Source organism: Oreochromis niloticus, linkage group LG3 (assembly GCF_001858045.2).
Source record: "Oreochromis niloticus isolate F11D_XX linkage group LG3, O_niloticus_UMD_NMBU, whole genome shotgun sequence".
NCBI classification, from domain to species: Eukaryota; Metazoa; Chordata; class Actinopteri; order Cichliformes; family Cichlidae; genus Oreochromis; species Oreochromis niloticus.
Genome location: NC_031967.2, coordinates 56,224,739 through 56,241,262, shown reverse-complemented (window position 1 = coordinate 56,241,262; position 16,524 = coordinate 56,224,739). Strand labels below are relative to the sequence as shown.

Sequence of the window (16,524 nt, the reverse complement as noted above, 5' to 3'; positions counted from 1 at the left end):
GTGTGCTGTCTGTTAAACAGCGTCCAGTTTACATTTACAATCAATAATCTAATTTAAGATTATTAAAATATGTTTTTATTACTGAATTATTGAATTCTGTGTTAATATGAACAAAACATTAAAGTCATTTCGAGCTTTAAAACCAAAGGCTCAGGAAGTAGAGCAGGTAGTACCAATCGGGCTGCTCCAGTCTGCACGTCACACTGCACATTATTGAACCCTGACTCACTCCTGGTAAGGAGTCATCGTGTATCCTTTGGCCTCTCTTCCTGGGTCTGTGTCAGGTCTTGTTTAATAATGCTGTTGCCTGGTTTCCACAGCGTACGTCTTATTCATCTCCATCTTCTTCTTCCTTCATCTTGTGTTTTTAACACATCCTGTGTAAAAAAAAAAAACAAAACAAAAAAAAACAAAAAACACCACTTGTGTTGAGTTTAATGTTCCTTAGTTACCTTTAGAAAAACAAAACTGCTTTCCTCTCACTGACTCAATGAACTATTTTATTTCTCTTCAGTTCTGATCTCAGTGCTGAGCTGCACAGCAAACCAAGGTCAGTAACCTTATTTATTTATTACATTTTTAAATAGTTTTGTTTTTTCAAATACGTTAAATTGTCAAGATTGATATGCGTTGCTTTAGTGGTAGTTTCCAATGAAAAATTGCTGGTAGTAGCTAAGTTAATCTAAAGGGTTCACAATCTGACAGCTGCTCTCGTAGCCCTCACAACACACATGTGCTTTCACTTTTTGATTTTCCCTAAATCATTTTGTGATATTATAAATTATTTTAAGACATCGTCAATGATCATCTTAATTTTATTTTAACACAGTCCCAGCAGCTCTCAGCTCTATAAAGGAGGCTCTGTGTCTCTGAGCTGTGAGGAGGACGACAGCTCTGCTGGATGGACTCTGAGGAGAAACACAAGTAAAAAACAGAGGACTCAGTGTGGAGTCGACTGGGGAAAAAAGCATAGCTCTTCCTGTAAAATCACTGATCTATTTACATGGGACAGTGGGGTTTACTGGTGTGAGACCAGAAAGGGTCCCATCAGTAACATGGTTAACCTGACAGTCACTGGTAAGCTGAGTGTGTGGAGTTAGTGTTGATGAAGCTGTGTGTAAATGGATGAAATGCTGTAGTTTGTCTCTGTGTTGAGGTGGATCAGTGATCCTGCAGAGTCCTGTCCTCCCTGTGATGGAGGGAGATGACGTCACTCTGCTCTGTAAAACAAAGACCACTCCCTCCAACCTCCCAGCTGCTTTCTATAAAGATGGCTCCCTCATCAGGAAGCAGCCTACAGGTCACATGACCATCCAGCATGTTTCCAGGTCTGATGAAGGCCTCTACAAGTGTGACATCAGCGGTCATGGAGAGTCTCCATCCAGCTGGATCACTGTCACAGGTGACACACTCACCTGTCTGTGTTTCTGCAGGTTTCAACATTCACAGTGTGACGAGAACTTAATGACTGTTTTTGCTTTATTTTAGACAAACACACCACCGCACCTCCACCTACATCAGCCTCTACAAGCACTCCTGCTTATTCTTCGTTCCTTCTCTGTGTGTTATTTCCTGTTGGAGTAGTCTGTGTTTTGGTTCTACTGGTGTTACTGGTTCTGAGACAACATTTTCAGAGGAAACTTGAAGGTAAAACTCAGAATTGTTACTTGATAACATCATGGACATTATATTATCATATTATTTATAAACAAGGTGTTTGCAAATAAAAACAACTGTTTTCTTGAATTAAGTCCTCATCAATACTTTTGGTACATTTGGGGGGAAAAGGTGAAGATGGCATTACATACAGTGATCTCAACATATCACATCACCAATAACACTGATCAAATGGATCAGGGGTAGTGTTTTCCTGTCTGTTTCTAGATGTACAATATGCTTATATGTGAGTTTAAAAAATATAAAAATTACTGCTTTAAGGCTAAGACTTGGTTTAAGATTAAAGATCTTCATGCAAACAAACAATTTTGATTACATGCAGTGCTTTTACACAAAAAAGTCAGCAGACATTTTTAGTTTGCTATGATACAAGTAACCCCAGCGGAGGTTAGGGTGTTGTTGAAATGCTACTATGCAAATACCCTGACTGAAGCGGTTATATGAATAGGATAAGGGACCTATGGAATCTTCAATACCCAACAACCGGCCAATAACCTGACCACATGGAAGCTCCTCTCAGGCATCCTAACAGCTAAGATGAAGAGGCACATGGGTCAATACATGAATGGGGCACATAAAGGGATTGACAAGAATACCAGAGGTGCACAACACCAGCTACTGTTAGACCGAGCAGTCAGCCAAGACTGCAAGACTAGGTTGACAAACCTGTGCACTGCCTGGATTGATTACAAGAAGGCCTATGACTCAATGCCCCACACCTGGATCCTGGAATGCCTGGAACTATACAAGGTCAAATGTGGCCTTAGAGCCTTCATCTGGAACTCAATGGGAATGTGGTGAACAACACTAGAGGCCAACCTCAAGCCCATAGAACAAGTCACAATCAAGCACGGGATCTACCAACGAACCCCCTCAGTGAGATCATTGACAAGATTGGCTACGGATTAGACTACGAAATTGAGCAGTTGTTAGCCACCTTCTGTACATAGATCACATCAAGCTGTACGCCAAGATTGAACAAGACAATTATTCAGTGATCCACACCACCAGGATATGCATCAATGACACTGAAATGTTGTTCGGACTGGAGAAATATAGTCGGATGAAAACAAAGAGAGGGAAGGTAGTCAGAACCAAGGGGATTGAACTACCAGAAGGCAACATTGCAGATATTGAGGACAGATACAAGTACTTGGGGATCCCACAGGCGAATGGGAACCATGAAGAGGCCGCTAGGAAAGCTGCAACCACCAAGTACCTGCAGAGGGTCAGGCAAGTCCTGAGGAGTCAGCTGAACAGTAAGAACAAGATCCGGGCCATCAACACCTACGCCCTGCCCGTGATCAGGTACCCTGCTGGGGTAATAGGCTGGCCAAAGGAGGAGGTAGAAGCCACTGACATAAAGACAAGAAAGCTCCTTACCATGCATGGAGGGTTTCACCCCAAGTCCAGCACCCTGAGGCTGTACGCTAAGCGGAAGGAAGGGGGCCGGGGACTGGTGAGTGTCAGCACCACAGTCCAGGATGAGACAAGGAACATCCAAGAATACATCACGAAGATGGCCCCAACTGACAGTGTGCTCAGTGAATACCTCAGGCAGCAGAAACCCAAGAAAGAGGAGCAAGGCGAGGAACCATCATGGAAGGAAAGGCCCCTGCACGGTATGTACCACCAGCAGATAGAGGAGGTGGCTGATATCCAGAAATCCTACCAGTAGCTGGACAAAGCTGGACTGAAAGACAGCACAGAAGCACTAATCATGGCAGCACAGGAACAAGCACTAAGCACAAGATCCATTGAGGCTATATGTTGGACTAATACTTGGCCCCTCTTTGAATACTGTCGCCCGTTGATGTCCCCATACTCAGAAAAATCCTAGATCCACTACTGGTTTGTTCACATGTTGCTGCAAAAAGGTGCATAACATTAATTTAAAGCATGTCAAAATTCTTCTTACTTTCAACATTGGGTGAATGCAAGACAGAAATCAGTCTTTAACACACAGAGACAAGTTTACATTCACACCTAAAGCCAAGTGAGAACCAGCATTTAACAAATTTCACAATATTAATGGTGTTGTGTATTTTAAATTGTTAATGTAAAACCTCAGCAACTACTTCCTCCTGTTGTTTCCTCTGAACACGTCTGTAGATAATCTTCATAGTGTTGATGATAGTGTCTGTATAGTCTATACAGTGTGTGTTGTTCTTTCGCTGTTAATTGTGAATGACAAAAAAAGAAACAAAAAACAAGCGGTTGGTGTTTCTCTGTAACAAACTAAATGACCAAAGACACACTTCTGAAAGATGCCGAATCTTCTTATAATGATTCATGGGAAATAATAGTGTTTCTTTTTTTAAACACAAAGCCTATATACTGACTGAACCTTTACATTAATGCTGTCATGTTCTCTCTATGTGTTTCATTGTATTTGTGACCCACCTGCAGTCTAAACATAAGTGAGAAGAGTGTTGTGGAAAATTTAACAATAACCTGCAACACACCCAGTGAGCTTGATTTGAAGTGGGTTTAATAAACACATTGCAATGTGGAGAGAGCATCCCAGTGAAACACCAGGACCGTCTCTGCCTTGTGGCCACCGCCCTTACATCTTATATACAGACACACAGATAAAGAACATTCCTCAAACTCTTACATGTCTTACCCCCCTCTCACGGGGGGGCTATACCTCCTCCCTCACAGAGAGAATTATGACCTTGTTTTCTGCTCGGACATTACCGAAAGATTTACATCCCTGATAAGCAGAAGGAGCCTCACTATCTGTTTAATGTCTCCCATTACAACGGCCTCACTGTGTTAACATTACACATGCATGCAAACTAGTGACAGGAGTGCTTTTACTATAGTAAAGTGAGAAAGTGATATAACTATAACTAATGTGATATGATTAAATATGTGATTAATACATGAGAAAAAAAATCTGCCACCAAATTCCACCCTTTGTGATACCACAATTAAGAATTAAAAATAATTAGTTAAGAATCACATAAAAACACATGGAGATTTCTTTTCTAACTACTGAACATCAGCACCATTGTGTACTCAAAGAATTCACAATGTGCATCTTCCCTATAGTCAGAAGGAAACAACAAATTCACATTTTATGGTCATCTTCTCTCCATCTGAGTCTCCACCCATTGTTTGAAGGATGGCAGTTATATCATAAAATAAAACACAATATGAGATCATGTATAGAAATGAAACAGTGTTCGTTTTTCATCTGCAAAGAAAACTTCAACCTTAGTTACATCAAGCTGCTCTCTCATAAGAACCCATTGTTAAGATGAGGAAGTTTTTCAGTGTGTGATATATTTTCCCACTTTATCATTAAGTCTCCCAATTTATTAACTGTTTCTATAAAAGACCCTCTTCCCCAGTGTTATTAGGGATTGAGGCACACATGCCTCATCGAACATCACACTCTCCTTTGTGCCATTTGCTTTGCCCTGTCCAGATGTTTGCCATCAAGGACAGTGAATATGTCTGAACCTGTAGGTAAATTAATACCACAAACACATACTAACACTGATGTTAGTGCTTCTCGAGTTTTAGAGTAAAACCCAAAAGTAGCCATAAATTTCCACACAGCCAACATGTATCAAACACTTCTGAGCTACATTTTACAACAGTCTCTCTTTCTATGCATTGTACTGTACTCTTTACTATTGTGGGGCCATCGGCCTGTTTAAAAGGTGTAAACCCTCTCAAGGGCATTTACAATTATCTTTACTGTGCCCACATCAGTGATTGGGGAAACCAAAACAACCACATTTAACTCTGGAAGAACAACCTCCTGCTTTAGGTGCTTCCAGCATGTTTGAGGCCGATCAAAATCCCTCAATGAAATGTGATGAACCCCAAATCCTATCTTTACGGTGTCAAAATTGAGTACACATGTCAAAAGAACTCACAACTGTTGTTATTATGTTTACTCAGACAATGAGGGCCTTATGCACTTATGCATCAGGAACTGACATGCTAGATAATCAGTCTACCTACCCTACAAAATGCGCACAAGTTGCTGTAAATCTTGCATGCTATAATTACTCCAATCACTTCTACTCAGGCTCAGGACTCTAACAGAGTTTGTGATGTTCGGAGAGTCATGTAAATGCATATCATTTATATGATTATTAATGTCACACCAACGACCTCCTTAACTTAAAAACATACTAAGCTTTCCAGGGAAATTGATTGGCAGTTTAAGCAGGTGTTATCTGCATTCATTCGCTGATCCCTCTTGGGTGGCTCAGAGTCTCAGTCTGCAGTCGTTGAGTTGGAGCTTGGCACACCCTTATTGGAGGAGGGTGCTCTTTTCACCCCTCACCCTCTCATTCCAACGCAGCTTTATGGTTATTGCTGTGATTCTGGAATCTTCTCATGATGACTAGTAGGGCCCCAAACCGCACAATCTTTGACCTCAACCACTGCCTGGGCTGTCAGCTTTGCTGTGAATGGTCCCAGCTTCTCGCTGGGTTTCTGAAGACTTCTGATCAGCACCCAGTGTCAGTCTGGAGATTCCACCCTTGGGATGATTTCTTCCGGCAATACTCTGGCTGCTGCACCTGTATCTCTTTACAAGAAGGAAAAACTTCTAACCATTTGGAAAACATATCAACCATCATCAAATAACATTTTCCTTTCAGTTCAGTGAAGTTTACTGTAAGGTTATCAAAAGCTTATCTGAACATGGACTTAACCCCCCTGTAGATGTTTAATACCTGTACATGAACTGTTATCCCACAAATCACAGTAAAAAGCCATGGACTTTTTCATGGAAAACATAGAAAGCATTGTTTCATGTTAAACCTGGAATCCCTCCTTTTGACACATGGTCTCTCCCATGAGTCAACTCATCAGAACTAGGAGAATAACAAAAGAAAATGGTTAATTAGATCATTTCTCAGACAACATCAGGGCTTCTCCTCCAGAGTAATTTTGCTCCAGCCATGTAAACCCCGTGTTAGAGAATAAAATTAATATTCATGTCATTTTAAGTCGGTCTAACACAGCTCTGCCTGGAGCTCGCATCCACACCACAATTACATAGAAAGTAAAATCGGTGAGTAAATACAAACTTCACACATTAGCATACAACTGTAGGGTCATAGGAGCAATAAGGCATCCCACACCACAGACACAAGTTTTCCATGTGCAGTTTATTTCCCCATATAATTAAAAACACTACTGTTGCCATAATTTACCCAAATCATGAATCACCCCATTTGTTTAATCAAAACTACAGTAACCAGTGACTTTTCTTTTCTCACTTGTTTTCACACTATGAGCTCAACAGTAAGATGTTCTGTAATCACTGCACAACCTGTTTCATTTCACTTATGTCTGTCAGTGTCTGTGCTGAATCCTCCACCAGCACCCTTAGAGAGAAATAAACATTAGCAAAACATATGAAGCATCCTGGAGGTTTTTCCTGGATCAACAGATTCCAGAGGTGCTGCAAAAAGATTAACACTCTGCTGTAAAAGAAGTAATGCTGGTTTCAAACACAGTATGTTTGACACTGTATTCACATTTTCTCAACAACATAGTGTAATTGCATAACCAACATAGAACCTGTAATCACAGTTGCCTTCACACATAAACCCAGTAATCCTGTGAGGGGAAAGAAAAAAATTACAGTTGGGTGTCTTACTGTAAACCACAGAATCAGATCACATGATGAACTCTCTGCTGTAGAAAAGAGAATGTAAATGTTAGCGCCACACAGGTGTATACACACTTTCTCACAGTGACCTCTGCATTTGGCAATACTAGGTCATAATAACACTCCACTGGTAAATTCATAGACACAGAAAGTGGCATTTAAAAGGTTAAATCAGCAGAACCTCGGATGTTGCTGTCATCTTTCCACTGCTTTAAAAACAGAGAAACGCACATAGATACATCCACCCTGTCGTCATGTGAAGGTGCAACCTCACTGCTTTTAGCATTTATCCACCTCAATTAAATCTATGGTCAGAGCTTTGTTTGTTTGTTTGTTTGTTTGTGTTTTGATTAAAATTTTGTTTCCTAATGAAGTCAGGATGAAATTTTCCAACAATACAGTGTGTTACTATAACTAACAAGCAGCCAGTAAAAACAGTTTCTTTCACACAAAATCAGTAAAACAGAAAAGCAGCAGCTTAAGGGTTATGTCTGCATGGCCCGCCCACACTCATGTGAACCTACAGTCGCTCCTCCTCTGGTCTCTGTCCTTCTGCTTCTGCTTCTACATTTACCCTTTTTTCACTGTTTGGGTGGGTTAAGCATTAGAAGTGACTAATCCTAAAATAGTTAGTCTTTTCAATTTCAAGTCAGTCACATTTAGTCCACATCATCAGTCCAGCCACAGTCCTCTGCATTTGCATTTATACCAATCACATGCATTCATCTAGTCACATGCATTCATAACGATCATTGCTGACAGTGGAAAACTGCGCACAAATTTTAATATCCACTGACAGCAATATTTCGTCATTCCAAAAACACAACAATTCTTATTGCTTTTGAAGTGGATTGAATCGGTACAATCCTTTTAAACACAGGATTTACCATCTGATATGGTCAGCGTCCTATTTAGGTGAATTTTCTCAGAATCCAATTGTAATCTAGAGAAGTTCACCTTATATTTGCTCTCAATTAAAGTATTTTATAGCGCTTTTGCTCCCCATCTTGCAGGCCTGCTTTTAAATCATCAACACACAAAATATCACGCCCAGAGGGGCGATACCTGGCAGGTTTTTTGCTAAGTGCACTGTTACAAAAAAGAAACAACAACACCAAAATTAGGCCCGGTTCCGGGCATGTCTAAGTGTAAAAAAACACAAGCAAACAAAAAAAAAAAAAAAAACAGTCTTTCTCTTAGAAAAAGAAAAACAACCCAAACCTAACTGGCAGAATCAGCCTGGTACTAAAACAAAACAAAAAAAAACAAATCTGTCAGAAATCACAAGAAATATTTTGCTTTCTGGTGACACAACATGCTGTAGGGATTAGAACCTGCATGCAGTGCTGCAGTTACTGCTTCTGTTCATGTTCCCCACATCCCATTTACTGGTTGCCCACAAGTGTCCAGAATATCACACAATTCTGGAAAGTCTGGGGACAACAAACATACATACACCACCCGCTAAATAAACAGAGAAATTTCCGCCCTTTTATTAGCAGCTGCACAGTTCACACAACACAAATGTTCACCATTTAAAGCTTCCTAAACACTTCATATCAATGTTTTATCACAGGAATGTGAATTTCTTCCCAGGTCTGTGCTTTTTCACTTATTTTTCATTTTCACAGACCCAATCATTTCATTTAGCTTTTCTCCTTTTTTTTCTCCAAAAGTAAACGTGTAACATGTCATCATGTATTTCACAAAACAAGTCTGTTCTCATGTAATCAGAGTGTGTATCTGGGTGCAAGCTTCACCCATACATCAGAAACAGGAAACTCAACCCTCTGCTACATCTTATTCACTTGTTTTAATAATCCAGTAACCTTTTCCTGATCTAGTAAATGGTAAATGGACTGATTCTTATATAGCGCTTTTCTACTCTCCCGGAGTGGTCAAAGTGTAACAATCAACTAATTTGCATATCAGCTCATAACCCACTAAGTTGACAGGACAACAGAAATGCATGTTCAAAATATTATCACAAAAGAGAATTTCCTTCATACAGTAAATTACTTGTGCTGCACCAATCAAGCAGAAAACATCTCACGATTCACTATATTAACAACTACATTTATTGTCTGATCACTGGTTGGTCAAACCAGAATCTTTTTTCCCTTTCACAAAAGTTAAACTGTTGTCCTGCAACCTGGAGAGTTAATTGTCAGCAGTGGATACACTCAGCATTTGATAACAAGTGTCTGTTAAATTTACACTATTTTAACACTGACGACAGATAACAAGCTGATCTTTATTGCATGAGTGCGTATGCTAGTAGGCAGGTTTAATACATGTGTGTGCAGTGGAGCTGCAGATTCAGCAGGGCACGTCCTTAAAGCTGCCTTTCCTTCACATTTCTCTGTTTATGTGTGTTTGTGTGCGTTTTATTTTTTTACCTTTGTTGCAATCCTACGGACTCTTTATCAACCTCCACAAGACAGCCGGCCACAGTTTTCCAACCCAATTTTCATGTGTTCTCACATTAACAACAACAGACTTCATTTGTCCTCCATGCTCTCTTCTCACAGCTTCTCACAGCTTCTGTCTCTCTCCCACATCTGCAGCAGTTCACAGTTGTGGCGTGTCTTCTTCAGCTTTGCCTTTTGTCTTTCACGCTTTTCAGTCTCTGCCTTTGCCATTTCAACACCCAGTATGGCAAATGTGAAACTCACAGTCTTCTCAAGTCCATTCACACACAATGATGTCGCAGGTGAACCTCCCAGCTTGTGATCATGAGCGCATGCTTCCATGGTATTCATACATGCTGCTGAACCCTTTAAGGTTTAGGGTTTAGGGCAGTGTTGCTGTGTGTTCACATTGTTGACTCTTGAAGTCGACGCTGTTGCTCTTGAACTGCATTTTGTCTTCAGGGAGAGATTGATTGTCCTCGAAGCTTGTTCTTCATCGTAAGATGTACATGAAGTGAAGCTGTGTAATATTCAGCCAAAACACGGCTGGGTGTAGTTCCAATTATGTTAAGGTATCATTTTGCTCCGGCCGCTGTGCTTGTGGAGGCGTTGATCCAATTCCGTAGCCACCTGTAAAAACACACTTGGAGTTTTCAACCAGACCACGTAGAGGAATGCCTCCCACGGCTCTAGCCGTTTTGCTGAGCTCAGCTTTCTTTGTATGAACATTGCGTCCGCTGTTCGGCCTTTCTGCCTTTGTTCACTGGTACAAAAGTGCTAAAATACCATACACTAGAACGCTCAAGTTATTGAACTTCTAAGATCCTGCACTTACTACCGCAACAAGGTGCAATTTCTCACACTAGGATACCCAAATTCGTTGAGTTTCTAGGACCCTGCATCTACTTGTTGCAATAATAAGGAACCGAGGCTTTTCTCGTCAGTCTGGTTAAAAACCCTGCTCAAATCAAAGCAGCTCACCGTTGCAAATCCTTTTTGAAAACAATGGTGGGACTGAGGCAATTTTACCTCAGGATGGCCAGTCACCGCGTGCCTGCGATTCAGCGAAACTCACCAGAGGAATCCTGCCGCACAACGCCAAATTGTTGTGGAAAATTTAACAATAACCTGCAACACACCCAGTGAGCTTGATTTGAAGTGGGTTTAATAAACACATTGCAATGTGGAGAGAGCATCCCAGTGAAACACCAGGATCATCTCTGAATTGTGGCCATCGCCCTTACATCTTATATACAGACACACAGACAAAGAACATTCCACAAACTCTTACATGTCTTACCCCCCCCCCCCCCCCCTCTCACGGGGGGCTGTACCTCCTCCCTCACAGAGAGAATTATGACCTTGTTTTCTGCTTAGCCTTCACCTAAGCATTTACATCCCTGATAAGCAGAAGGAGTCTCACTATCTGTTTAATGTCTCCCATTACAACGGCCTCACTGTGTTAACTTTCCGCATGCATGCAAACTAGTGACAGGAGTGCTTTTACTATAGTAAAGTGAGAAAGTGATATAACTATAACTAATGTGATATGATTAAATATGTGATTAATACATGAGAAAAGAAATCTGCCACCACAAGAGACAGCATGAGTTTTAAACAAACAGACATCAGAACAAACAGGCGGTTTATTCATAGGAAATTAAGTCCACTTATCTAGATGTGTAGTTAGGTAACATAAGAAATGAGCAAGCTCCATGAGGGATGGTAGAAAATTATACAAATTAAGAAAATTGAAATTGCATAGATATGACTCTTTCTCCATTAAATAGACCAGTGCCAATGAGTTCTTGAAAATCTGCATGAAAATCATTTAGTAAACTTTAAATGGATCACGTGCTTTTTCTGTATGACAGAGTGCTGATGATAGTGTGTATATAGTGTAACAAAGTGTGGGTCTATGTGGTACTTTGCAGTAAAATGTGTTTTCTTCTGGTGTTAAGATGAATCACCAGAAACAACAGGTGGGTGTTTGTCTGAGACAGATGAAGCAACCACAGGGCTTCTGAGACATGTTGGCAGTTTCTAAGAAATCTTTTCATGATCGTCTTCTTTTAACACACATCCTGAATACTGACAGCACTTTTATAAGCTTCACTCTGCACTGATGACCTCTGTATGTGTTTTATTGTGCAGGCTGTGATCCAGCTACGGTCTATTTATCAGTGAGAGAAGACAACATCAATTGTTGACCAACAGACATCAGACCAAACGGACGCAGAGGTACAGCTGCTCTTTATTCAAAGGAAATCAAGTCTACTTCCATCTTCCCTGTGTAATTTAGCCTAACCATAGCTCTGCGGCTAGCTACCACATTGGTTTACAGATAAAGTAGATAGATGTACTACACTGAACCTCCTATTGTTACTAATATTAAGTTAATTTAGTTAAGTTAATGAAATACTTTTTTCACAAATCATTTATAAGCAACCTCAGCTAAACCTCATAAATCATCTATGACATCGGCGTCTGGATGTTAAACTTTATCGTAACATGTGGGTGTGGATAGTAACTCTAAAGCAGGAGTGGGGAACGCCCAGGCCTCAAGGGCCAGTGTCCTGCAGGTTTTAGATCTCACCCTCGGCCATCAAACCTGAATCAAATAATTAGTTCATTACCAGGCCTCTGGAGAACTTCAAGGCATTTTGAGGAGCTAATTTAGTCATTTAAATCAGCTGTGGTGGGGTCGGGTGGGCTGTCCTGGGCTCTGTGGGGTCAGGCAACGCTGCTGCACTGGGCCCCAGTCCAGAAGGTGCCTGGGCCCCCTTGCCCTGGTGGGTTGCAGAGTATGGGGGTGCCTACTGGGGTCAGTGGGGGTGCTGGCCCCAGGGAGGGGCCACTTGCCCCTCCCTTCCTTCCCTCCCCATCTCCAGCTGCCTCCCTCTTCCCGCTCCACCACAATCACCCACACATGCAGGGCCTTGGGGTAAAGGTGTGTCACCAGGGTGCAGGGGAGGCACCCCCCCCCCCCCCCCCCCCCTCTGTCTCCTTCTGGCTGCCTCTGCCTCAATTTTATCCCACAACTTAGACATTCACATTACTCACACTCTCATTACACATACATATAGGATCTTGGGGGTGGGCACGCTAGACGGCATCCAGATGACCATCATGGTGTACAACCTCACCCCTGGCGTTGTTGCCCACCTCTCAATTTTAAATACACGTAGACATTGAGGTCTATCAGGAGGGGCTATGCGCTTACCTGCTGCTCTCTGGCAGGTAGCTCCATGTCCTCCTGGGTTTTGCACCTTAGAACACACATGCATCAACACTACAATGAGCGGTCGGAGGGAGGTTTGGAGTCTTCACACACCCCCGTTCTCTGTTGCCTGTTGGGGCGGGGGGGCTAGGAGGAGGAGTTGGCCATCTGCTTGGGGTCTGGAATGTGGGCCTCCCTGCTGCTGCCGAGTCGGGGTGGTCTGCTTCTCCCCACCGCAGGGAAAAGGGTAACACCACCTGGGTCTGGGTGCAGTTTCCCCCTCCAGGGGCAAGGGCACCTAGACCCGGGGCTTAGAGTACGCTTGGGGAGTGTGATTGTGTGTACAGTGTCTATTTATGCCTGTCTCCACGTTGGGTGAGTGTTGAGTAATTGCATATGAGAGCATGAGGGTGGGATTGGATGTTTGTATCTGTGTGTGCCTGTTTGTCTGTGTCTATATGTCAGGTTGGGTATCAGACGCCACCTCTCTGGGGACATCTCAGGCCCTCCAAGGTATGGAGGCCTATCTCCCCCAATCACTTCCCCTGCCAGTAGCAGACGCCCTCAGACATCGGTGCGTTGGTGGTTAATAGTGTCTGGGGATGCTGCGTTCAGGTACGCTGCTCACTCCTGGTGGCTGCTTGTCGGGGCCTGGAGCCTAGGGCTCGCTCAAGCCCCTTTGGGAGTGGGGTGCCCTCGGCCTGTGGCTCGGTCACTCTGGCACAGCTGCCTGCCAGCGGAGCGCGCGGGCACATCACTGCAACCCCCATCGGCTTCAATTCCGTGGCTGCTGAGTGGCCCCTCTGGGGCTCTCCTCAGCTCTTTCTGGGATAGTGGCGCAGCTGCCCCTCTGTTGGTCTTCCTTGGTCTCCTTTGCTCTGGGGGCCTCTGGATGTCTGGAGCCTTGCTCTCCTCCATACCTGCTTCATGCCCTGGTGGATGGGGCTGTGTCTCCCCACACCCTCTAACAGATCATTACATGAAGGAACCTTTTAAATACAAGCGCGCTCATGCTCACAGGTGTACACACGGGTGCTCACACACACAAACTACAACCTTTTTGGCTCCTACCTTAAAGCACACTGTGCGCTGTCGATCTTATGTGCTGCACAATAATATTCAATATTTAGTATTTACTACTATATACACATAAAGTAGGGTGATGGCGTTGTGTTTTGTTAAAATCTCCCAATTCTTTTAATCTTTAGGCTGAAGGAAGGACAATACTCGGTGATTAAATGCTCAATCAACAATTCTTTATTTCCATACAATTCAACACTTATGAGCACAAGCCATCATGATGGGGAGACCAGAGGGTCACAGCAAGTCTCGAAATGGTGACGGGTTACTCAGCCTTTTATAGCCTCTAGTGGCCCCCACCTAGTCATAAAACCCTAAACATTCACATTCTTTCTCTCTTACGGTGCCTAAGTTATGACCTCGGCTCCCTGTCTTTCTGCTCTCTGTAAAGGTGGGGGTATGGAATGTGGTCTTTCTCTTCTATTATCGACACAAGGTCCTCTGCACACAACATTCTCTTCATGATTCAGCAGTATGCAATGTCAAGAAACAGTGTAACACATTCAACAGTGTCGAATAATGCAGGTCAATCCAATAGATCTAATGATTTCCACACTCTTTTAAGTCAGAAGTATAATGCAAACTAAAACTACATACTGATCACACACTCTAAACTAAGGGGTATAATATGACCTACAGCAGTATCCTAATTCAACTACTTCGATTACAGATATAAGGTAACATATGATAACATAATAATCTCACAGTTTACTATATTGCAGTTTTGTTTGCTTGTTGTCTTTGTTTCACTCCCTCTCCACGGTCATGTCTGTCCCGTCTGTAACAACTCAAAATAAAATAAATAAATAAATAATAATAATAATAATAAAGAATTGCTCTTCTGTCCCAGCAGCTGGAGGAGAGCTTGCCCTCACTCCTCCAGCTCCCATCCACTGACTGTGCATGCTGCTGTACATTTGCAGCAGCATCTACTGCAGCCCAAACCAAACTCTCGTTCACACTAAAACCTTATTTGTGACAGTTTGGCTGCAAAACCTTTAATAAGAGTTTGTTGTTTCCTCGCTGAAGATCTGTTCTAAAAATGACCTTTACTGACATTAACCGTGAATGGACTCTTATTGTTTGAACTGTGTGTGTTTGTGTTTTCAGAGTTTCCGTCTGACCAAAATGGCATCTACCCATGAAGTAATCCACCAGCCCAACCACTGGAATCCTGTTGCTGGTCCACACAGGCGCTCAGACTAGATTTTTATATATTATGTTTGATTTTCTCATTAAACATACTCATATAACACATATTATAACTAATATTTGAATGTAATGTAATGCAGTGTATGGAAAACACTCAATAACTGGCAGGACGGTGCTGCCCTCCCCACAGCAATGATCTCTGCAGATCTCTGTAAGAAACTTTGGTCTCACTTGTTCTTCTTGTGCGGTTCTCTGGGTTTCACAAATATTATTGAAGAAAAATGTGAGTCATTGTGGCTGACTCAGATCTAAATAAAACCATAACCACAGATTAAAAGCAGCATGAGCATCACTGGAAACTTTTAAAACCTAAAGAGTTTTAAAAGATAAAGAAAAAAATCTCAGTTCATATGGTCCAACCAAGCTTTAAAAGCTAAAAACACAGTTAAGTTAAAAACAATAAGAATTGAAAAACTAAACGGCATAGAATAAAGACATGTAGGGTAGGGTGAACAAGGGGGCCTTCAACTTAGCTTTAAAAACCTCCACAGAGCATGCCTGCCTAATATCTTGAGGGATGTTGTTCCACAAAAATGAGGCACGAAAAGAAAAAGCACTTTATCCAATAGTCTTTTTTCTGACTTTAGAAACACTGTGTTGAATAAAAGTTATGCTTATGATGAGATTTGAGAAATAAATTGCTTTGTCTGTAGGGGCCACCGTAGGGTCCATTAAATCAGGCTAAATACGTACACACACTCAGGTTTATGTCAGTGTACCATCAAAAGTACAAAATATAAACGTGCATTTCTGAACCAAACTCTGTCCTGAATGTTCTCACATTAAAGAATGACTCAAACAAATATGGATCTTTATACGTTTGTTTGATTATAACTAGTGTAAAGGGTGACGTATATTTGTGAAACTTCATGTGTTATTCGCCTTCATCTATGTGGCCAAACTTATTCAGACCCTTTAACTGAACAGATCAGACTGGAGGCTGCAGACGGAGCTGTAATCAAAGGTGTGTGAGGCAAAGTGATGTGTATCTGAGCTGAAGGCTGGTCAGTTAGCTTTTATTTCAGGCATATGATACAAATCAATATACACAAATACCTGCATACACAGTACCATGAAAAAGTTTTCATACCCCTTGAACGTTTACACATTTTGTTGCCTTACAAACACAAACTTAAATGTTTTTAATTGGGATTTTCTGTTATGGAGCAACACAACCATCATATAATTGTGAAATGGTGTGAAGTGATGCGTGTTTTTCATATTTTAAGCAAATATAAATCTGAGAAGAACTGAGAATCAATGAGTCTGTAATACTA

The 16,524-nt window shown here is 41.8% G+C and overlaps 1 long non-coding RNA gene and 1 other non-coding gene across 2 annotated transcripts; one reads left to right on the top strand and one right to left on the bottom strand.

The window, feature by feature from the left end:
* Positions 1-1,298: 1,298 nt before the first annotated feature.
* LOC100690167 (uncharacterized) lies at positions 1,299-16,050 on the top strand. The gene is made up of 4 exons (XR_002061192.1): positions 1,299-1,402; positions 1,489-1,647; positions 11,890-11,976; positions 15,146-16,050. It is a non-coding gene; the product is annotated as an uncharacterized LOC100690167 (transcript).
* On the bottom strand, positions 4,152-10,710 carry LOC102081690 (uncharacterized). The gene is made up of 2 exons (XR_268478.2): positions 9,724-10,710; positions 4,152-6,232 (listed from the first exon to the last, which is right to left on the bottom strand). It is a non-coding gene; the product is annotated as an uncharacterized LOC102081690 (long non-coding RNA).
* Positions 16,051-16,524: the final 474 nt, after the last annotated feature.